The 25,015-nt window shown below is 40.9% G+C and overlaps 1 protein-coding gene across 3 annotated transcripts in view; it reads left to right on the forward strand.

Moving 5' to 3' along the window:
* The window catches only part of RAP1GDS1 (Rap1 GTPase-GDP dissociation stimulator 1), a 247,978-nt gene that overhangs the window by 373 nt on the left and 222,590 nt on the right, over positions 1–25,015 (forward strand). The gene's annotated exons all lie outside the window — the stretch shown is intronic.

The following is a 25,015-nucleotide window of genomic DNA, read 5'->3' on the forward strand; positions in this document are numbered from 1 at the left end:
TCGCCGCAGACTGCGGGGGAGGCCGCGGGCGACACGCGCGGGCCGAGCTCGCCCCGTCGCGGCGGCAGCCGGGACGCGGCGCCTGGCAGCTGCCCCTGGGCTCCGGGCCTGCTTGGTGGAGCCGGCGCGTGCCTTTGTGCTCCTCCGGCGACGCTTCCGGGAGCCGGTGACAGCACTTGTTTTCTGAAGCTCTTCCCCCGCCCCGTGGGAAAACCCAGTCGTTTTCACTAAAGCATGATGGTTCCAGAATGGAATTAAAAGAAGGGATTCCTTGTTTTCTTATACTCGTGCAAATTGGCATATCTTGGCGTCCACCCGTCTGATTTCCCCAGCAGAATGCACCTTTGGAATTTTGCCAGCCCAAACTTTCCCATCCTCCTGCACGTGTCACGTGGAACTTGCGTGTGGGCCTTTCACCTGTCAGCACTCGGGTCCACTCCGAAGTTAAGTCTCGGTTACTGAAATCTTCCAAGTCCTCCATGCTGGCTGCAAAAGCCTCAGCTCAAGTTCTTACCTGGCTTCCGGGAAGACAGATTCGCAGGGTAGGGTGGCACGAATGCAAATTGAGCCCAGGACCCCCAACTTTTGTTTTCAGCTATTCAGTTTTTTCCCCCTTAATGCATTATTGGTATTTAAGCACATTTTTGTACCAATTAGAAGTAGAATTTTAAATATTAATTCAGATTGTTGGATGCATTTGTCTTTCCCCTGAACATAGAACATTTTTAATTACAGACCTTTGGTTGGACAGCTAGAATAACATTTCTCTGTATCAAGTTTAATATATGTTTAGCAACAGTTTTAACTGCTGTGTTAAAGCTGTGCTATTTTAGCGAAGAAAATATAATTCTATTTTAATATTAGTAAAGGCCCTCCCGTTGATCATCGATTTGCTCCAGCGGGCCCTGTAACGTCTCCATGGAGACTTTGTTGTTACTGTGTTTGGCATATGGAATACATCACGGGGAGCTTGCCAGGCCCTGCCTTGGGGGCGAGATACTCTCTGTATCTTGCCGGGCTCTCCGAGAGGGGCGAAGGAATCGAACTCAAATGGGCCATGCTGGCTGCGTGCAAGGCAAACGCCCTACCGCTGTGCTATCGCTCCAGTAAAATATTTTAGTTACTCCATTCAAATAATCTTATTGCTTGAGTTTAAAAAGTAGTCAGATAACTCATACTTCATTCGAACCTTTTCAAATACTGTGATTAAATGAATCTTTGCTCTAGCATTCTACCTTCATGGAAGCTCTTTGCACTTACATAATTGGCCTTATAATGCAGTTGTTTATATGTGTTTGGTACATTTAGCCGTACACTCCGGAAGATGAAAATATCTTACTTTTTAAATGTACTTTCCACATTGTAGATATTGGCTAAATCTTGAATCATTTTGTTCTCAGAGGTCTGGGATTTGGACAAGTGTGTTATCAGAAGTTATAATAATAGTGATCATGGTCACAGTCACGGTCCTCCCATTCATTGATTTGCTCCAGCGGGCACCAGTAACATCTCACAACAGATTGTGAGACTTGTTACTGATTTTGAAATCCTAGAAAACAGTTTTTTTTCTGAGCTAAGAAAGTTTATATAGACAATTCATATAGAAATAAGTAGAGTATTAATAGTGTATAAAGCCTTTTGATTTGTTTTTTGAATGAATAAAATTACTATGTTTTGTTTTTGTGGGGGGCTTCTGCTGGTTCTTTGCTTTTGAGTTGCTCCTAGTGGTGTTTAGGGGACTTTATGGATCTGGTATCAGATCTGGTTTGCAGCATACAGCATACAAGAGAAATGAAGTTATTTTTAAGAACTATGTTCTGGGGCTTGATCAGTATTAAAGAAGGTACTAACTTGCACAAGGCAGACCACAGTTGATTCCCTAGCACCATATATGGTCCCTGAGCCCCACCAGAGGTGATTCATGGGTTCAGAGCCAGGAGTGAGCACCTCTGGGTGTGGCCTGAAAAACAAACAAATGAAAACTATAGTTTCAAGGCAGTGATTTTCCTCTAAGCCTATATAATCTTATGGACTATTGATATACACTCACATTCTGTCATAAACACAGGGTTTATTTAATGAATATCAACTATATGTTGTCTACTGTGGGAGGGTAAAGATAAAGGTAACATTAATATTTTGAGTTGCTTATATCTCGATGGTAAGGATATGATATAGTCAGGTAAGTGACTCTATACAAACAGAGTATAAGTGATATGAAAATACCTATCACAGGATGGAAAAGGTTTTAGAAAAATTGTTATTTGAACCTGAAGTTGGTTAAACTTCTGAAAGATAGAAATGAATGGAGATTATTAAGCAGAATGGTATGTGAGGGTGTGGGAGCTATAGTACAGTCTTGCATGCAGCTGACCCAGGTTTTATCACTGTCATCCCATATGGTCTCCTGAGTCTAATTAGGAGTGAGCTGTAAGTGCAGAACAGGAATAAGACCTGAGCACTGCCAGGTGTGGCCCAAGAACAAAACAAAAACAAAATAAAAAAAACAAAACAAAACAGAATGGGAAGTGGCAAATGACATAATTAAGATTGAGAGGAATACTCAAGGAGTTTTAGAATCTAATTAAATAGAGGAGCAGGTGACAGAAGAAAATATATTAATGAAGACCTGCTATTAAGGGTATTTGTCAAGCTGAAGAAGTTTTTGGTCTTGTCTGTGAAAGAATTACTATACATATTTGTGTAGTTAAGTGTAGATCACATTTGTGGTTTTGGAAAGATAATTTGTTAATTCAGTTTAGAATTTATCATGTAAACTAGAAAACATTTTAGAAGGTGGTGGTTGCAGTTTGGCAGAAAAAAAGAACCAGATTTATTTGAAAACAGATTAAATATGAATTAAGAAAGGATTAAAAATTAACGTGATAAGTAATGAGTATTCAGGATCTATTAACAAATGTCTAACTTGACTGAAGAGGAAGTATTCCATTTTGGATCTGTAGAATTCTTGGTCTGCCATGAAGATTCTCAACATTTTGATGATAAGTGTTGAATGCATTTCTAAACTAGTGGTTGGCACATTATAGCTATACAGTGAAAATGAAGTTAGCTGAAAAATGAAACAAGTTATTTTAGCTCTTAAAGAGAGGATTTCTCTTTAATTTATTGACATCTGCAAGTTGTCAAAAAGTTAAACGCAGATAGCTGCTATTTGAAGTTAGGAGGATGACTACGAACAAAACAGGAAATCTGTCCAAGTTCAGAGATGTGAGAAATGAATGTGCCATGTTATGGGTAAGAAATAGAATGATTTTACATTGAAAAAGTAGGTAGAAGTGAAAGACTAGAATTGGCCTTGTTTCGTTTCGGGAAAGTGATTGGTCAGTAATGTCTGTTGCCTCCTAACATAAGGACTGAGAAAAGGCTCCAAGTTGATGTATTTTGGTTAGTATAAAAAGGAATGGTAGATACAAAAATCTGCAATAAACGTTAAGTGAAGAGTGACTAAGTAGAAGTGATGTTCTTTGTAGAGGCATACTGTATTTCTCTTCTTAAATATTTTTAAGCACATATTTCTTCAAACATTTTGATTTCCCTTGGATTGACACATGCTATTTCTTTCATACTCTTTTTTTTTGTTTTGTTTATGTTTTGGGCCACACCCAGTGGTGCTCAGGGCTCACTCCAGGCAGGCTTGAGGTACCACATGGAGTGCCAGGATCCCTGGGTTTGCTAGTGCAAGGCAAACACCCTGCCCATTTTACTATTGATCAGGCCTCTCTTTCAAACTTTTTAATCTCATCATTGTGCCCCACATTTCTTTGACATTTCATTTTTTATGACTGTCAGTATAGTGTGCTTTTTAAAACATTTTTTAATTTTTTTGCTGAGTAAGTTTAAAAATAGTTCATTATTCCCGAGGTATGCATGGATACTCTTAAAAATGGTTTTATCATTCTTTACACCTGTAAATTTTGAATTTCTATCTGCTCCCAATTATATTCATAACTCCTAGAATTTAGATATTTCTCTATAAATATTTATAAGGATCACTATAGCACTGTCCTCCTGTTGTTCATCTATTTGCTCGAGCGGGCACCAGTAACACCTCCATTGTGAGACTTGTTACTGTTTTTGGCATATTGAATATGCCACGGGGAGCTTCCCAGCTCTGCCATGTGGGCGGGATACTCTCAGTAGCTTGCCGGGCTTTCCGAGAGGGACTGAGGAATCGAACCCGGGTTCAGCTGCGTGCAAGGCAAACGCCCTACCCACTGTGCTATCGCTCCAGAATAGTAGTTTTTTTGTTTATGTTTGTATTTTTAACTTTAGGAATGGTGTCATGGACAAATAGTCTTTTTTTTTTTATTAGTGAAACACCATGAGGTACAGTTGTAGATTTACAATTTTTTGTGCTTGGGTTTCGATTATACAATGATCAGATACCCATCCCTCCACCAGTGCCCATTTTCCACCACCATGGATAATATCCCCCCCACTCCCATCCCCCCATCCCCCCCGCCTCTGTGGCAGGGCAATCCCCTGTGCTCTCTCTCTCCTTTTGGGTGTTGTGGTCTGCAAAAGAGGCATTGAGTGGCAAACATGTTCAGTCCATAGTCTACATTCGACATGCATCTCCCCTCCTGGGAGGATCGTCCAAACACCCTTTATTTGGTGCTCCCTTCTCTATCTGAACTGCCCTTTCTTCTAGGATACCCGGCTGGCCTCTAAGTTATGGAGTAATCCTCCTGGTGCTGATCTCAGCTATTCTTGGGTATTAATCTCATATTTTGTTACTTTATATCCTCCAGATGAATGCAATCTTTCTATGTCTATCCCTCTCTTTCTGACTCATTTCGCTTAGCATGATACTTTCCATATTGTACCACTTGTATGTAAAATTCATGACTTCATCTTTTCTAAGAGCTACATAGTACTCCATTGTGTAGATGTACCAAAGTTTCTTTAACCAGTCATCTGTTCTTGGGCATTCAGGTTTCTTCCAGTTTCTGGCTATTGTAAAGAGTGCTGCAATGAACAAACAAGTGCAGATGTCACTTCGACTATACATTTTTGCCTCTCTGGGATATATTCCCAGGAGTGGTATTGCTGGGTCAAATGGGAGCTCAATTTCTAATTTTTTGAGAATCGTCCATACTGTTTTCCAGAAGGGCTGAACCAGTGGACATTCCCACCAACAGTGAAGGAGTGTCCCTTTCTTGCCACATCCTCGCCAGCATTGGTTGCTTTTGTTCTTTTGAATGTGGGCCAGTCTCTGAGGTGTGAGATGGTATCTCATTGTGGTTTTGATCTGCATCTCCCTGATGATTAATGATGTAGAGCATTTTCTCATGTGCTTTTTTGCCATTCGGATTTCTTCTTTGAGAAAGTTTCTGTTCATTTCATTGCCCCATTTTTGGATGGGGTTGGATGTTTTCTTCTTGTGGAGTTTAACCAGTATTTTGTATATCCTGGATATCAACCCCTTGTCAGATGTGTATTCGGCGAATATCCTTTCCCATTCTGTAGACTGTCTTTGTATTTTGGTCACTGTTTCTTTGGAGGTGCAGAAGCTTCTTAGTTTAAGATAGTCCCATTTATCTATCTCTGTTTTCACTTGCTCGGCCAGTGGCGTGGCATCTTTGAAGATACCATTAGCTTCAATGTCATGGAGGGTTTTGCCAACTTTGTCTTCAATGTACCTTATGGTGTCTGGTCTGATGTTGAGGTCTTTAATCAATTTTGATCTTACTTTTGTACATGGTGTTAGGCAGAGTTTTGAGCCCATTGTTTTGCATGTAGGCGTCCAGTGATGCCAGCACAATTTATTAAAGAGGCTTTCCTTACTCCACTTCACATTACTTGCACCTTTATCAAAGATTAGATGATCATATGATTGAGGGGAGATGTCAGTGTATTCAACCCTGTTCCATTGGTCTGCAGTTCTGCCTTTGTTCCAGTACCATGCTGTTTTAATTATTACTGCTTTGTAGTACAGTTTGAAGTTCGGGAGGTTGATTCCTCCCATTTTCTTTTTCCCAAGAATTGCTTTAGCTATTCGTGGGGGCTTATTGTTCCATATAAATTTCAGGAGTGTTTGCTCCATTTCTTTGAAGAATGTCATGGGTATCCTTATAGGGATTGCATTGAATTTATACAATGCTTTCGGTAGTATTGCCATTTTGACAATGTTAAGTCTCCCGACCCATGAGCAGGGGATATCATTCCATTTCCTCATGTCCTCTTTTATTTCCTGAAGTAGCGTTTTGTAGTTTTCTTTGTACAGGTCCTTTACTTCCTTAGTTAAGCTGATTCCTAGGTACTTGATTTTCTGGGGCACAATTGTGAACAGGATTGTTTTTTTCATGTTGCTTTCTTCTCTCTCACTGTTTGCATATAGGAAAGCCATGGACTTTTGGGTATTGATTTTATAGCCTGCAACTTTACTATACGAGTCTATTGTTTCTAGGAGTTTTTTGGTGGAGGTTATTGGGTTCTCTAAGTAGAGTATCATATCATCTGCGAATAGTGAGAGCTTGATTTCTTCCTTTCCTACCTGAATGCCCTTAATATCTTTTTCTTGCCTAATCGCTATTGCAAGTACTTCCAGTACTATATTGAACAGCAGTGGAGATAGTGGGCATCCCTGTCTCGTCGCTGATCTTAGAGGGAAGGCTCTCAGTTTTTCCCCATTGAGGATGATGCTTGCTGTAGGCTTGTGGTAGATGGCTTTAATTATGTTGAGGAAGGTCCCCTCTATACCCATTTTGGCTAGGGTTTCATCATAAAGGGGTGCTGGATCTTGTCAAATGCTTTCTCTGCATCTATTGATATAATCATATGCTTTTTATCTTTTCTTTTGTTGATATGATGGATTATGTTGATTGATTTTCGAATGTTAAACCATCCTTGCATCCCTGGGATGAATCCTACTTGGTCATGGTGTATGATCTTTTTGATGAGTAGTTGGATTCTATTTGCTAGTAGTTTGTTGAGGATCTTTGCATCTGTGTTCATCAGGGATATCGGTCTGTAATTCTCTTTCTTTGTGGTATCTCTGTCTGCTTTTGGTATCAGTGTGATACTTGCTTCGTAGAAACTGTTCGGAAGTGTTTTTGATATTTCAAAAAGCTTAAAGAGCATTGGGAGTAAGTCCTCTTTAAAGATTTGGAAGAATTCACTAGTGAATCCATCCGGGCCAGGACTTTTGTGCTTGGGGAGACTTTTTATTACCATTTCAATTTCCTTGATGGTGATAGGTCTGTTCAGGTATTCCAGGTCTTCTTGGTTCAGCCTTGGGAGTCTGTAGGAGTCTAGGAATTTATCCATTTCCTCGAGGTTTTGATGTTCCGTCGTATAAAGCTTCTCAAAGTACTCCCTGAGGATTCTTTGAATTTCTGTAGTTTCTGTTGTAATGACCCCCCTTTCATTTCTGATTCGGTTTATTAGGGTTTTCTCTCTCCCCTTCTTTGTGAGCTTTGCTAGAGGCTTATCGATCTTGTTAATTTTCTCGAAGAACCAGCTCTTGGTTTCATTGATCTTTCGGATTGTTTTTTGGGTTTCCATCTCGTTAATCTCTGCTCTGAGTTTTATTATTTCCTTTCTCCTGTTCGGGTTGTGCTCCTTTTTTTGGTCCTTCTCCAAGCTCTTAAGCTGTGAGGTTCGTTTACTTATGTGTGCTTGCTCCTCCTTCCTGAGGAATGCTTGTAGAGCTATAAACTTTCCTCTTAACACAGCTTTTGCTGTGTCCCATAAGTTGTGGTAACTCGTGTTCTCATTTTCATTCGTTTCTAGGAATCTTTTGATTTCCTCTTTGATTTCCTGTCTAATCCACTCATTGTTCAATAGTGCACTGTTTAATTTCCAGGTGTTTGATTTAGTTTTCTGTTTTTGTGTGTGATTTACCTCTAATTTCAGCGCATTATGGTCTGAGAAGATTGTTGATACAATCTCTATCTTCTTAATTTTATGGAGGCATGTTTTGTGGCTCAGCATGTGGTCTATCTTGGAGAATGTTCCATGTATGCTTGAGAAGAATGTGTATTCAGCTTTTTGTGGATGAAGTGTCCTGTATATCTACTAAGTCCCTTTCTTCCATTGTTTCCCTCAGATGAAGTATGTCCTTGCTCAGCTTGAGTCTGGTTGATCTATCCAGAGGTGACAAAGCAGTGTTGAAGTCTCCCACTAGTATTGTGTTGCTATTGATGTCTTTTTCCAAATCTATGAGTAGTTGTTTTAAGTACTTTGCTGGTCTCTCATTAGGTGCATATGCATTTATTATTGTAAGTTCTTCCTGTTGTACAGATCCTTTGATCACTAAGAAATGGCCTTCACTGTCTCTTATGACCTTCTTCTCTCTGAAATCGATGTGGTCTGATATAAGGATGGCTACCCCAGCTTTTTTATGGGAGCTGTTTGCCTGTAGGATTGTTTTCCAGCCTTTGACTCTGAGTCTGTGTTTGCTTTGACTATTGAGATGTGTTTCTTGCAGGCAGCAGAATGTTGGGTTCAATTTTCGAATCCATCCTGCCACTCTATGTCTTTTATTTGGTTAGTTTAGCCCATTGACATTGAGAGAGATTATTGTTATGGGATTTTGTCCCATTGTTCTGTTGAAATTTAGTGTATTTGAGGGGCCTTTCTTGCCTTAAAGTAGCCCATTTAGTTGTTCTTGTAACCATGGTTTTGATTCTATGAAGTTCCTGAGCTGTTGTTTGTCTGTGAAACTGTGTGTTGTTCCTTCTATTATGAATGAGAGTCTCGCTGTGAAAAGTATTTTTGGGGAGGCATTTATTTCATTGAGTTTTTTCACTATGTCCCACCACTGTTTTCGGGCCATGAGGGTTTCATCAGAAAAATCAGCTGTGAATTTTAAGGATGCTCCTTTGTAAGAGATTTCTTTCTTCGATCTTGCTGCTTTCAGAATTTTGTCTCTGTCTAAGGTTTTGGTCATTTTGATCAGAATGTGTCTTGGGGTATTTTTATTCGGATTTCTTCTAGCTGGTACCCTTCTCTCCGAGAGGGGCGGAGGAATCAAACCCAGCTCAGCCAGGCTGGCTGTGTGCAAGGCAAACGCCCTACCACTGTGCTTTAAATTTTTGAACATGGACCAGAGCTGCACTCATATTCTAAAAGACAGTTTTTGATCGTGTTTTAAATCGTTTATGGCTTCCACCATTTTTTATGTTATATTTAACATATATAAAATATGTACTTACGCTTTGTACGTGTGTTGCTGTACTTTGTCTTTGAATATAGTTAGTGGATCATTAGAAGTATCTTTACCTAATTTTGAAATGAGTCAGAAAGAGAGGGACAGACATAGAAAGATGGCACTCATTTGTGGAATATAAAGTAACAGAATGGCACACTTACACCCAAGAATAGTAGACATGAGTACCAGGAGGATTGCTCCACGACTTGGAAGCCGGCCTCACATGCTGGGGGAAAAGGCAGCTCAGATAGAGAAGGGACCACTAAGTACAGGGTGCTTGGAGTGCCTGCTCGGGATAGGAGATGTGAACTGAAAGTAGACTATAGACTGAACATGATGGCCACTCCGTACCTATATTTCAAACCACAACACCCAAAAGGAGAGAGCAAAAGAGAATTCCCTGTCACAGAGGCGGGGTGGGGTGGGGGGTATGGTGTGGGGGTGGTTGGAGGGATAGTGGGATCATTGGTGGTAGAGAATGGGCACTAGTGGAGGGATGGGTACTCGACCATTGTACGACTGAAACGTAAGCATGAAAGTTTGTAAGTCTGTAACTGTATCTCATGGTGATTCATTTAAAAATAAAAAAATTAAAAGAAAGAAAAATCTTTACTTAATTCAAGTGATTAAGTTCAAAATATAATTTATTATTGAGCACTTTTTAGTAAACATAACCAGAGATAATGCTGGGAAATGTTAAACTGAATACTACCCCCTGCTCCCCCTAAAAAAGGTAGCCTGTTGATTTCTGGTGAATGCACAATTGAGCTGCAACACATTATTTATTGTATATGTATATGTCATGGGCTGGAGAGATAGCACAGCGGGTAGGGAGTTTGCCCCGCACATGGCTGATCCTGGTTTGATTCCTCCATCCCTCTTTGAGAGCCTGGCAAGCTACCGAGAGTTTTCCCGTCTGCATGGCAGAACCTGGCAAGCTCCCCATGGAGTTTTCAATATGCTAAAAAAGAGTAACAACTCACATTGGAGATGTTACTGGTGCCTGCTCGAGCAAAACGATGAACAACGGGAGGACAGTGCTACAGTGGTACAGTATATGTCATATGGGCATAATAACCTCATGAGTACAAATAACAGTAAAATTTAGTCAAGTATGTGATATTTGAGTATTAATATCTATTCTGATATAGCTTAATTTTATATTTGTATTGTTAATGACTTAACTGCCATAAATTTTCTGAAATTTCAATAATCATATCATGAGCTGGTGTAATAATTTGTTCACTAAGAATTATTGTTTTTTTTTTTCTTATTTTCAGAATTCAGTTCTCTCAGCATTCTTATAAAGTGCACGATCTCTGGATTTTTGGGTTTTTTTTTGGACCATACTTGGAACTTATATGGGGTACCATCAGCTTGGGGTACCATCTGGGGTGCCAGAGATCGAACACAGGTCTGTTGTGTGTAAGGAAGATGCCCCACCTACTATACTATTGCTTTGGGCCCCTTAAAGACTTAATTTATCCGGAGGGGGTAGAACTAAGTATTAAAGATCCATTTTTAAAAGCAGTGCTTTAGTACTAGCTTTCATTAGAATCACTTGAAAATCTTGTTAAAAACAATTACTAGATTGATCCACCCTCAGAAAATTTGAGTCTGTAGGCTGAGGATTTGTTTTAAGATAGTCTCAGATACCACTGCACTTTGGTGCCTTCATAGAGCACAAGCCTATAAACTTTATGTAGAGTCATATGGTAAGTATGTTAAGCTTTGCAGACTCAGAGAAACTGCAAAACGATTGCACAGGTAAGAGAGAAAATATATGATGAAGGAAAACAACCAAATTATTTGTTTATTAACTCACAATATGACTATCACTGTGACTATCACTGTCACCCATTGTTCATCGATTTACTTGAGCGGGCACCAGTAACGTCTCCATTCATCCATGTCACATGCTAGTGTAGCCCAATGGCATATTGGGGGCTCTTTAAAGATCAGGGGAATGATTTCCATCATTGTTACCGTTTTTGGCATATCGAGTACACCACGGGTAGCTTGCCAGGCTCTGCCATGTGTGCAGAATACTCTCGGTAGCCTGCCAGGCTCTCTGAGAGGGATGGAGGCTTTTGGGGCAGCCTCTAATCACCTTTACAGGTGTTCCCAGTCAGGCATATATGCGGGCAAGATACTCTCAGTAACCTTCCAGGTTCTCTGAGAGCAAAAACTAGACAATATTCCGGGAGCTTGGTTTTATAGTTTCTGGATCTTGGCTGTTGATGGGGTTACACGGCAGTTGGTGCATGTAACTGTCTAGCTACTGGAAGATGGGGGATCTGGGTGGAGAAGGCCCAGTCCCGATCCGAGCAGGCTTGGAGATCTCAGCCCCGGGTCCCGCACACCTGGGTTCCTCTGCTGGTTCCTTCATGCGTGAGGCTCGTCCGAGCGTGTGGAGAGTGGTCTCAGCATGGCTGTGGCTGGGTCCCAGAGGTCTTCGTCTGCCGGGGCTCTGCTAGTATGGAGAGGGAAAGTCAACCCGCCCCCTCCAAGGGACCCCAGTGAGGACAGCCAGGCGAAGGGGCAGGAAGCTCTGCGTTGTTGTCCTTCTGGAGCTTGTTTTTTTTTTTTTTTTTTCACAATACGACTAAATACAATTAATTGCAAAATAGTTCTCCAATTAAAAGGTTGTGATTTTTTTTTTTTTTTTTACTTTTTGAGACAGCACTTCATGTAATTGGAATTTCAGGTCACCCTTATTAGAATTGATTTAGATTTAATTTGTTAATGCTAGGGGCAGGATTTATTTTTTTGTGAATTTTATCGTTAATGCATTTGGAACATTTTCATACAGGTAGTTTTGGGTGAAATGGATCAAATGCTGAGATCATAAGCATTGGATCTTTTTCTGCTATATTTTGTGGAGTGGGGGACACCAGAGTCTCACACAGTAGCCCTGGTGTACCAAGAGTTGCTGGGAGATTAGGATTAATCCTCTGGCACCCCATATGATCTCCCTAGCCTTCCAGGAGTAATTCCTGTACATAGAGCCAAAAGTAGCCCCTGAGCATCACTGGTTGTGGCCCAAAACCAATAAAAACAAATGGCAACAATAAAAGTTTAATCCTTGAGTATAAAAGCCATATACTCTACCACTTGACCTAGGTAATGTTTTTTAATAAGCATATTCATTTTTTGGAAGAAATTATGAAATTTAAAATTCTTCATGTCTGCTATTAAGCAGGTGTATGAGCCACTTCAAATGGAAATTTAAGTAGATACTCAGTTACATAGTTACCTGATTGTTTCTGTTTTTGTTTGAACCTACCTCAACCAGTGTCTTTTGCATACCCATGCCCACTATAATGTGGCTCTAGGTCTTTAATATGAAGGTTTCCTTTGCTCTTGCAGTGATGTCTGAGAAAACTTTGCTGTAATTGTAATGTATATGTTGCAAATTTGAATATGGTAAGGAGATCTTGTTTCAACTTCTTTTTTCTTTTTTTAAAATTTTATTTATTTATTGCTTTTTGAGTCACACCCGGCAATGCACAGGGGTTACTCCTGGCTCTGCGCTCAGGAATTACGCCTGGCGGTGCTCAGGGGACCATATGGGATGTTGGGAATCGAACCCGGGTTGGCAGCGTGCAAGGCAAACGCCCTACCCGCTGTGCTATTGCTCCAGCCCCTTGTTTCAACTTTTGAAGGTACAGTTTAAAGCCTATTGAGCCCTGCGAATTGAATGGTGTCAAAATAGCTTATCAAATATTTCATAGGAGCTCTTTAAGCCTATGCTTTGAGGTCAGTCATTATTAAACATCAAATCTGCACTAAAATCTAATTTATAAAGTCATTCATTATTTGATAATAGTGACTGAAGACATTTCTTTTTTGTTCAGAAAATTTTGGCTTGGAGGAAAAAGATTTACAACTCTACAGCTGCTAATCAGGCTATTCAATGTATCTTTTTGTTACCAATGTAAACTGACTATAGTTAGATTTGTGAGAGCTAAGACTAGTTAAGTAATATAGAAAAATTTTAAATAGGTGTGTCAATTAAACATCTGCTGATAAACTATAAACTTACTACACCTTACATTTTCTTTCTTCTTTTTTCTCCTCCTGCTTCTTTTTTGATTTTTGGGCCACACCCAGAGGTATTCAGGGATTACTCCTGACTCTGCTCTGAGGGGTCACTTCTGGTAGGGCTCAGGGACCATATGTGGTATAAGGAATTGAATGAGAGTTAGCGGTGTGCAACACCAGTGCCCTACTGGCTGTACTAGTACTCTGGCCCAGAGCTGTACATTTTCACAAACTTTTGTGACTTTATTCAACTAAGCCTTTTTCTGTCCCTCATATTTTTCACTGTATCACACTGTCACTGTCATCCTGTTGTTCATTGATTTCCTCGAGCAGGCACCAGTAACGTCTCCTTCATTCTAGCCCTGAGATTTTAGAAATTGCCACATTCGAGGCTCTTTCAGGGTCAGGGGAATGAGACCCATCATTGTTACTGGGTTTTGACATATTGAATACGCCACAGGGAATTTGCTGGACACTGCCGTGAGGGCAGGATACTCTCGGTAGCCTGCTGGGTTCTCCAAGAGTAAGAACTAGGTAATAAGAGGTTGCGCGGCTGCAAGTGTAGCGCAGGCTTCCCGGAGCTGGGTTTTATAGTATCTGGGTCTTGGTCGTTGATTGGATAACACGGCGCTGGGGCCAGTTGGTGGGTGTAACACACCTACCTACTGGAAGATGGGGGATCTGGGTGGAGGAGGCCCAGTTCCGATCCGAGCAAGCTTGGAGATCTCAGTCCTGGGTCCCGCATGCCTGGGCTCCTCTGCCATTTCCTTCATGTGTGAGGCTCATCGGAAAGTGTGGAGAGTAGTCCTAAGCATGACTGTGGCTGGTTCCGGAGGTCTTCAGCTGCAGGGGCTCTGCTTGGGGCGGGGAGGGAAACTCAACTTGCCCCCCTCCAAGGGGCCCCTGTGAGATCAGCCAGGCGCCTGGGCAGGAGACTCTGCGCTCTTCTCTTCTGGGAGCTGGGTTTTATAGTGTCTGGGTCTTGGCCATTGATGGGATAACATATTTCCATACAGCACTTTTTAATCACTATTAATTTTTTATCACTATTATATTTTTATCACTATTAATTGTAACTATCGTGGATTCTACTTCAGATTTTACTGAATGAATATTTTCTTCACTTTGAAAATGTTCTTGCATATTCTACTATACATACTGTTATGGACTGGAGCGATTGCACAGCGGTAGGTCGAGCTGGGTTTGATTCTTCTGCCCCTCTCGGAGAGCCCGGCAAGCTACTATGAGTATCTCGCCCGTACGGCAAAGCCTGGCAAGCTACCCGTGATGTATTCATTTTGCCAAACACAGTAACAAGTCATCTCACGATGGAGATGTTACTGGGCCCGCTCGAGCAAATTAATGATTAATGGGAGGACATGCTACAGACAGTGCTACATGGAGCTAAACCTTAGTCATTTCATACTTGATGTGATTTCTCAAAAATAGCATTACTTAGCAGGATCGCTAATATCTTGTCACCTCAACAGTAACCAAATAAAATCCATTAAATATTTGGACCTTTTTTCTTTTTACCTGAACATTATTCAACTTTCTGTATTCTCATCTCAAGTAAATGTTATCACTGAAAGATGATGATGGGGAGGGTGCTGGTGGTGGTTGTTAGACCACACCCAGCAGTGCTTGAGGCTCACTTCTTGTGGTGCTGGAGTACCATATGTGATCTGAGGGATTAAATGAGGGTTCACAGCATATAAGGCAAAAACCTTAACTACTTTACCATGTTCCCAGGCCCAAAAGTGATTGTTTTCCAAAGATAATTTTTAAACAAGTTTTTTTATTTTCTGTTTGCTCTGGAAACATTTCTTTGGATGCTAGAAAGTACAATTTAACTAACTGATTAGGTTTCCTCATTTGTATACAAATGAGCAAATTTAGCTTGCTACTTGGTTGTCATTTTAATTTTATGGAGAAATTCTGTTATGATGAGGTACTTGGTTTCATATTTTCTTAGGTCTTATGATTACCTTTCTGTCACTTAAACGTGAATACTTCTGGTCGTAGCTATTCGTGCATATACTGTAGTTATTATGTAATGGTGACACAATAATCTCTAAATCGTTTTTAAAAGCATGACATCAGAAATACACTTTCATGTTTTGACATAAGATTAGTGAAAGATGGTGTGGCACAAAAATTAATAAAGTTCAAAAGGAGCACTAGCTTGTTTCTAGAAAATTTTAGAATCGTCTAGAGGGATCGCACAAACAGTTCTTAGAGTACCTTGGAATCACACCTGACTGTTCATCAGAGTCATTCAATCAGACAGAGTCTTTGGGCCTTGAGAATGTGGAGCTGCTCTGATCCTACAGTGCTGGAAATGTGTTGACCGTAACAGAGGTTTTGGCCACAAAGGGACCAGTGTTTGAGCCCTGAACTCTGAGCTGTCTGCTAGCTCTAAGGATTTTGCTTCTTTTATAGACTAGAAAGCATTTTTCTAAGAAAATTACGTTTGATTTTATAAACACTGTCACTGTCACTGTCATCCCCTTGATCGTCGAATTACTCAATCTGGCACCAGTAACATCTCTATTCCAGCCCTGAGATTTTAGCAGCCTCTTCTTACTTGTCTTTTCCCAACAATTGGAGGCTCTTTCAGGGTCAGGGGAACGAGACCTGTTGTCGTTACTGTATTTGGCATATGGAATATGCCACGGGGAGCTTGCCAGGCTCTGCCCGTGTGGGCAGGATACTCTTGGTACCTTTCTGGTCTCTCCGAGAGGCATATATTTATATATTTCTTTCTATGATTTGTTGCCTCCTGTCTGAACCCCATCAGATATGGTGTATTAATTGTGGAAAATGGGTAGGAAGTGTCTTACAATAAAGCGTCCTGGAGAGTGGCAGTGGTTGGGTAGTGGAGGTCGGCTGCCTGCTCTCACCTTCCCAACAGCCTGGCGTGGAGTCTGGTGGCATGGTTCTGGGGTCCTCATTTTTATACTCCTGTCTGGGAGGAGCATCCTGAGCTCTGGAGGGTGGCCGATGAGATTATCTGGTGCTGGAAGGGTGTGACTTATGGGTGTGATTCCTGAGTCATGGGAGGCAGAGGGAAGTAGGCAGAGGATCTCTGTTCCGGGATCCCATTGAGTCCAGAGTCCAAGGTCACAAAGTTCTGCATTATCTGGGTTCTGTGGGACTTCATTCATAAATACACCTATTTTTCCCTGCCCCAATGAGACCCCGCCCATGAACGGCCTCTCTGGCTCCTGATCAAGCTGCTTAACGGCCATGATCCCAGAGACTTAGAAACAAATCTCAACCCAATGGCTTTTGGCAGAAATGCGTCCGAACCCACAGTAGGTTACTGTTGCTGGGCCACCCCAGGGGGAGAAAGGGTGCTGTCCCTCTGCCTGCTCCCCCTAAGTGGGAGCCATCCTCCAGCCATTGGACAATCAGGTTTGGGCCCTCAGTGACAAAACACGTGGGACCTCACCGGCCCTTTCCTCCCCAGCCCAACGAGACCCCAACTTTCCGCCCATGAATGACCTTTCTGGCTCCTGATCTAGCTGCTTAACGGCCATGATCCCAGAGACTCAGAAACAAATCTCGGAACCCAGTGGCTTTTGGCAGAAATGCGTCTCCGGACCCTGCAGTAGGTTACTGTCGCGGGCCACCCCAGGGAGAAAAGGGTGTTGTCCCTCCACCTGCTTCCCCTAGGCGGTTTGGTGGCTACCATCCTCCAGAGGCCATTGGGCAGTCAGGTTTGGGCCCTCAGTGATGAGACACGCGGGACCTCATGGGATGGGGTGGAGCAGGCCCTTTCCTCCCCATCCCAATGAGACCCCAACTTACCGCCCATGAACAGCCTTTCTGGCTCCTGATCAAGCTGCTTAACGGCCATGATCTCAGAGACTCAGGAACAAATCTTAGAACCCAGCAGGTTTTGGCAGAAATTCCTCCAGATTTAAGTGTTAAAGTTTTGGAATTTCAAAATCATGTGGCCACTACTGCAGCAACACGACATAAAATATTATTCATAACCAGCAATAGAAAACAAATTGTCTACTGTTGCCCTTTCAGCAGATCTGAGTGTTGGGGTAAAATCCCAAATAATAATAATGGTGGGTCTGGTGTCAAAATATTGAATGTAATCAAAGTAGAGAGAGAGTAATGTGGAAATCATCTGCTCCACAGGTAGGGGGAGTGTGTGAGATGGCGGTTTACTGGGGTTTTTGGTGGTGGAGAATGGGCACTGGTGAAGGTACGGGTGTTTCATTGTATAGCCAAGACTTAAACCTGAAAGCTTTGTAACTGCTCTCACGGTGATTCGAAAATAAAATTATAAAAAAAAAAACATGGTGGAGTACATGCCCAATTCAATCAGCTAATCAGTGGCTGAATAAATAGCAGTACTCCTACTTAAAAAAAAAAAAACCACCTAAAACAATTTGTTGCTTATGTGTGTTTTTATGCTCAGAAAAATGAAAATAGGAATCCTGGTAACTTTATTAAAAATTTGCTTTCAGAACTCTTAAAGGCTCACACCATCTAAGACTTTTTTTCAGTGATGCTCAGGATGCAATTCCTGGCTCAGTTTAGGAGTCACCTCTGTGCTCAGGGGACCATCCTGCGCAACCTGGTGTGGCTGTATTTAAGCATGTGCCCTATCTCCCTACTATTTGACTCTATCTAAGGTTTTTTTTTGTTGTTTTAGACAACCCAGCAACCTTGAACCCCTGTTGATATTCAGGCAATCAAAATTGGCATACAGCTTCCCCCAAGTACTCAACTTTCCAAGTCCCTGACATAACATAGACCCTAGCTCCAACTATAATGCACTCGGAGCATCAGACTCCCCAAACAGTGGAAGTTTGAAGACCTCACTTATGTTAATAGAACAAGGAGACAGCATGAAAGCACTTACAGGGCAGATCTAGGAAAGTTACCTGAAGATTTGAAGTAGTCCTAAAGATCGTCACTGAAATGAAGACATCAGTGTAAGAGACCATCTGGAAAGAGTTTGAAAGTGAGACGAAGTGTGAAAAGAGTCCAAAAAGAAATAGAATTAAGAAATGCAATTCACTGTCACTGTCCTCCCGTTGTTCATTTGCTCCAGCGGGCCCAGTAACGTCTCCATTATGAGACTTCTTGTTACTGTGTTTGGCATACTGAATACTCTCGGTAGCTTGCCAGACTCTCTGAGAGGGGCGGAGGAATCGAACCTGGCTTGGCCAGGCTAGCTGCGCGCAAGGCAAACACCCTACCGCTGTGCTATCAGTCCAGCCCTAGTTGAAGTAAAAATTACAGTAGAAAGGCTCAGCCACACAAGGGAAGAAGCAGAAAATTCAAACCAGTGAGTTCAAAGGTAAAGTGGAGATCATGTAAAGAGTGTATATGTATATATGTAACAACATCAAAGCAGAAGAAGGAACGGATTCAAAACAATAAAGATAGAGACCAGCTGGAAGAAAAATATTCACAGCAAGGTGTTTGTGAGGAAGAAAGAGAAAGGGCAGATTTTCTATTTGAAGAAATAAGCTGAAAACTTCCCTAAACTGAAAAGAGAGACACCCCTGTCCAGAAAGCTTAAAGAGTTCCAAACAAACTCATACACACTAGGAAACATTTTAATTAAAGTGACAAAAAATATAAAGAGAAATCTGAAAGCAGTAAGAAAAAAAGCAAGGTGTCAGATAAAAGGGAAGCCGCATAAAATCTGCCATTACATTTCTCCACATATACTCTACAGGTCAAAAGGGAGTGGAATAAAAGTGCTGTATGGAAAAGATCTACTAAGAATCCTTTACCAAGCTAGTTTTCCATCAGTATTAAAGAAGGAATAAAAAACTTTTTAGACAAACAGCAGCTAATGGAATTTATTCCTGCTAAACCAGCTCTTCAGAAATACTTAAGGACTTCTATAAAAGGAAAAGATACTACACTTGAAAGTAGCACAATAATTTAAAAAAATTGTGAGAAAGAGTAATAATGTAGTCTCTGTGTTCAAGCTTACTCATTCTTTGTCATCTTCATCTTTGTTCTATTATCTTCGGAGGATTTATAATTTTAGTTACCATACTTTTTTTCAGTTCTAAAATACTAAAGTTTCTGTTTTTAAAAATTCCCCCTTGAAAATAGGCCAATATCTAATAGACACATGAAAAAGTGCTTAGCATTACTAGGGAAATCCTAATGATGCTGAGCACATAAAAAAGTACTCACAATCATTAGGGAAATTCAAATCAAGATGACAGTGAGACATTTCATACTAGTGGAAATGGCACATATTAAAGATAGTACGAATGATTTGTGCTGGCAGGGATGTGGTGAAAAGGAACTCTCATCCACTGCTGGTGGGAAAGTTGTCTGGTTTAACCCCTGTAGGAAAAAGTTTGGGGAGTCCTCAGTAAACTTAGAATTGAGCTGCCAAATGGTCCCAGCAATTCTACTTTTGGGCATCTACCCTAAGGACTTAAAAATATTCAGTCAAAAAGATGTATACACACCATTATTCATTGCTGCACTTGGTACAGTAGCTAAGATATAGAATCAACCTACATGCCCAGTGACAGATGAATGGGTTGTGATGATATGGTATATATATATACACACACAATAGACTACTATGCAGCTGCGGGGAATGATGAGATCATGCAATTTGTTGTAACCTGGTTGGAACTTAAGGATACTGCGTTGAGTGAAGTAAGGCAGAAGAAGAAACAAAGGATGATCTCTCACTTATTTGTGATATATTGAATAACTGGATGATGAAATATAATGTAGTAAAGAGAGGATGTCTCACCCTTAACCAGAAGTTAGGGAAGAGAGGGACAGAGAAGAAAATAAATCAAGGGGGAAGGAAGAAGATGAGAAAGGAAAGTACTGGGGAACAGGGATTAGGACTTCAGTTATACTAATGACATAGGAGAGTGTTATATATATATCCAAAACAAAGGCCCAGCAGCTGCCTGTCAAGGTGGCAGGTGGGGGTGGATGTGTTGGAGGAGAATGGAATTTGAGAAAACTAGTGGTCGGAAGTTCACACTGCTAGTGGAATTGATGTTGAAAATTATATGCCAGACTCAACAATAATTTGTAAATTGCGGTTCTTTAAAATTTAAAATTTCTGATTTGTTTTGTGCAATGACTGGAAGCTGCCTGCACTAGGTTACAGTGTGCTGGAGGGTTAGGATTTGGGTTAGGGTTATCTTTCTGACTAATGCAGATTTAATAGCTTTATAATTTTTAGTCTTAACCAAAACCCCTTCCTTTGCTGGACATTTAGAGATAATTTGAATTTTGCTTACGTTAGTAAATAATTTTATTTTTTGGTTTATAGTTGTGAGAAATTTGAGCATAGAGAGCCTGTGATGTTTAATGACTTGTAGGATTTTGAAAGAAAGAATTGACAAGATGGTTTTACAATTTTAGCAGGAAAATATAGCTCTCTCTCCATATGCATGTATGTGTATGTACACATATGCATATATGTATACACACAGATACACAAACACAGCTTTTGTTTTTTGTTTTTGTTTTTGGCTACACTCAGTGATGTTCAAGACTTTTTCCTTGTTCTGTGCTCAGGAATCATTACTTGTGGTGCTTGGGGGACCATATGGGGTACCACGGATTGAACCTGATACATGTGAGACAGATGCTGTAGTCACTGTATTTTCACTCTGATCCCTATTTTTATAATTTTAACAAGATCATTTTGGAGAAAATACTTGAAATGATAACTTACTGATTAGGGTTATTAGAAGCCAGCAGTCCTTGATAGGTATCTATGTGAATAGGATATCTGTTTGTTGCTGGATAAATGGAGAAAAAATAAGAAGATAGTGTAATATTCTAATATGGGAAACATGTGTTTTGTACTTTGAAAAAAGGGCTTTGGGTAAAACTGAGACTACACTAACATTTAAGAGGCACAAATGTGGTCTTTTAAATTTGAGAAAGATATTTTAACAAAGGACAGTCGTGTTACAAAGATAACATACATGATTGAGAATAAGCCATTATGTTTTTGGCTTTTTTTTTTTCAGTAGGAGGCGGGGTTGGGGGGGGCACTTGAAGCCACACTTAGGGCTTTCTCCTGGCACTGTGCTCAGAGATCAGAGATGAATCCTGGCAGAACTTGGTGAACTGTATGTGGAGCCGCATGCAAGGCAAGCTTATCCTTGTATGATCTTTCTGATCCTCCATATGTTTTTCAAGATACATTTAAGATCTTTGCTAGAACAATTTTAGAGTTAAAAGGAGTTGGTTATGATGTACTTTTTAATACTTAGTAGTTTAGAAAGAGACAAATTGATGACCAAGATCAACTCTCCCTTTAACTCATTCAAGATGTGTCAGGGTAAACCTTATGTTACTATATAGGAGAGACATTTGGGCTCATAACTATTTTGAAATACATCATGGATTTTAAGGAGACACTCTCGTTAGTGCTTTGGGGACCACACAATGTCAGCTTTAAATCAAGACTCCAACATGAAAAGCATGCACTTCAGCCCTTTGAACCATCTCTCTAAGAATTATTTGGTTATTAATATTTATTTGGTTATTAATATTTCCTTATACTGGAACATACCTTGAAAATTATTCTGGTGCTGGAGAGAGAGATAATGCTCAAGTATTAGAGCACATCCCAAGCCTTTAACAAAGTCTTGAATTTGATTCCTGACACCATATGGCTCCCAGAGTACTTCTCAGTCTGGTCCTACTGGCCCCCATTGCACTGCTTGATGTAGCCCTTGTAACCCCCCCCCATCTCTGCCTGTTATGACCTTTATGACATCAGACAATTCAGGAGTGGCCCACAGCACCATGAGGCCCCTATCAAAAATTAATTTTATTCTTTCTATATTTTTTACCATTTTATTAGAAATACTGGTATTTATAATATGATATTTACAATATGGTTATACTATTTATGTATATATCATTATTACATATGAACTCCACATCGGGACCCATGGCCTAGAATGGAACGAACAGGGTGACAGACTATCTGAGTTCATCATGTCAACCAAAACCTTCCATGGTAACTCACAGTTCCAAAAGGCTGAATCTAAACGTTGGACATGGGAGTCTCCCGATGGACGGTTCCACAATGAAATAGACCACATCATATTCAATCAGCAGTTTTGCCTAACCAATGTTGCTGTTGTCCCAAAATTCCAAACGGGATCAGACCACCGTCTTCTTCATGCAAAATTCTACCTCACAGAACGAGGAGAAAAGAATGCAAGGTTTAAGAAGAGGACTCCTAGAACGACCACCAACTGGGAGCTCTTTGGCTCTGTTGCAGCAACATGGGAAGATGCCGTCATTGACAACATTGATGAGGAATACGATAGAATGATTCAGCACCTCCATGATTATGCGAGGAATGCCAAGAGAGAGATAACCACAAAAAACCGCCTTTCTTCGAACACTCTTGAACTTATTCGCCAACGTGGCTTGGCACATGGCTCAGGCAACCACAAGCGAACATCCGAACTGGCAAAGCAGTGCAGAGAAGCCATCAAGGATGACCTCAAAAACAGGAGAGCAGCAGTACTGGTAGATGCAACAGAAGCTGGGAAAAGCATTCGTAATGCCCGCCTGTCCTTCACCAACTACAAAACCAAGATGACTGCCCTCCGACATCATGATGGATCTATCACATCTTCCAGAAGGGCAATGGAGAAGATTATTCATGACTTCTACTCAGATCTCTTTAATAGCCACGTCCACTTGCTCACATACCACATACCACATGATGGATATGTCGTTCCCAGTGTTCTCCCTTCCGAAATCCAACATGCCATCTTGTCGGTAAAGAAACAAAGAACACCTGACCCAGACAAGATCAGACCTGAACACCTGAAGAACTTACCATCAGTACTCATCAATACATTGGCTCGTCTCTTCACACGCTACCTGTCTGAATGCAAGGTTCCATCCCAATGGAAAACCAGCAGGACTGTACTACTATACAAGAAGGGAGACATCCACGACATTGGCAACTATCGCCCAATCTGCCTATTGTCTGTCGTCTACAAACTGTTCACTCGAGTCATCCTGAATAGGATTAGCAGAACACTAGATGAAGGACAACCATGTGAACAAGCCGGATTCCGAAAAGGATTCAGTACCATCGACCATATCCACACGATTATTAAGCTCATTGAGGTTTCTCGGAAGTTCAAGATGCCGCTCTGTCTAACCTTCATTGATTTTAAAGAAGGCCTTTGATTCTGTTGAGACGGAAGTGGTCATGGAAGCCCTAGCCAATCAGGGCGTACAAACTCAATACATCAGGATCCTTCGTGAGCTCTATTGCGGATTCACTACCAAGATCTCACCATTCTACAAAGATGTAATCATCCATATCAAGAGAGGGGTTCGTCAGGGTGATAACATTTCACCAAAACTCTTCAGTGCCACCCTCGAGAACATCATGCGACGACTGGAATGGGAAAGCATGGGAGTGAAGATAGATGGTCGGCAACTACAACACCTCTGCTTTGCTGATGACATCGTTCTAATAACACCAAACATCAGCCAAGCGGCACAAATGCTGAACGACTTTGACCGTGAATGTGGAAAGGTCGGACTACAGCTGAATCTTACGAAGACAATGTTTATGAGAAACAGCCTTGTTCCTGACGCTCTATTCGCTCTCAACAGAACCACCATCTCCGAATGCAACAGTTATATATACCTCGGTCGAGAAATCAACATGATGAATGACCTGGCACCTGAGTTGTGCAGGAGGAAGAGAGCGGCTTGGAATGCCTTCAAGAACGTTGAAGAAATAACTAAAAGGACAAAGAACCTCCAGCTAGGAGCACATCTCTTTGATTCCACTGTTCTTCCTGCATTAACATATGCCTCAGAGACCTGGACCCTACGAAAACAGGATGAGAACGCTATTCGGGTCTCTCAAAGAGGAATCGAAAGAACTGTGCTTGGAATATCATGATTCACTCAAATGAGAGATAGAATCCGGAGTTCTGATCTTCGTCAATGCTCAAGAATCAGGGACGCTGTCTCATTTGCCAAGACATCAAAAATCAGATGGGCTGGACATGTAATGAGGTTTACAGACAACCGCTGGACTAGAGCCATTACTGATTGGATTCCATGGGACATCAAAAGATCACGTGGACGCCCACCTACAAGATGGTCAGACTTCTTTGTCAAGATCCTGAATGATCGGTTTGAGGCTCTGCATGTTCCTAGAACGAACAGATACCATTGGGCTATGCTAGCATGCAACCGGGATGAATGGAGATGTTACTGGCACCCGCTCGAGTAAATCGATGAATAACGGGGATTAATTGATTAAGTGATTAAGTGATCATTATTACAACACCACATCACTATAGTGCTTGCTTCTCTTCACCAGAAATACTCTCAGCCTTTACTTTCATATAAGTTCAGTTTTGTAGGCAAAATCTCCAGTTCTGATGACTTTGTCTCTGTGTTTCTTTTTATCCCTTATATGAGAGCAATCTTTCAGAAAATCTATTCTCATCTGACCCATTACAATTTAGAATTAAAAACTTTCTTTATGAGCTTGGTTTGTGTATTGAATCATGAGTATAAAATATACTATTTTAAAATAATTTGGATGATGAGACTTCTCAGATGTACTGTTATGATTTGAGAGAGCTCATAAATAATGACTTCTGGTCCTAACTCTAATTCAGTCACTGGAAATACAAGCAATGAGTTGTTTGATAGAATTGAAATAGTTACATTAAAATCAATAATTTTGATCTTTTTACAACTGTGAACCAGAATCAGTCTGTGTACCAGTGGTTCATCTGTCTTCATCTG

This window comes from Sorex fumeus, unplaced genomic scaffold, assembly GCF_029834395.1.
Source record: "Sorex fumeus unplaced genomic scaffold, SorFum_2.1 ptg000095l, whole genome shotgun sequence".
Lineage (NCBI taxonomy): Eukaryota > Metazoa > Chordata > Mammalia > Eulipotyphla > Soricidae > Sorex > Sorex fumeus.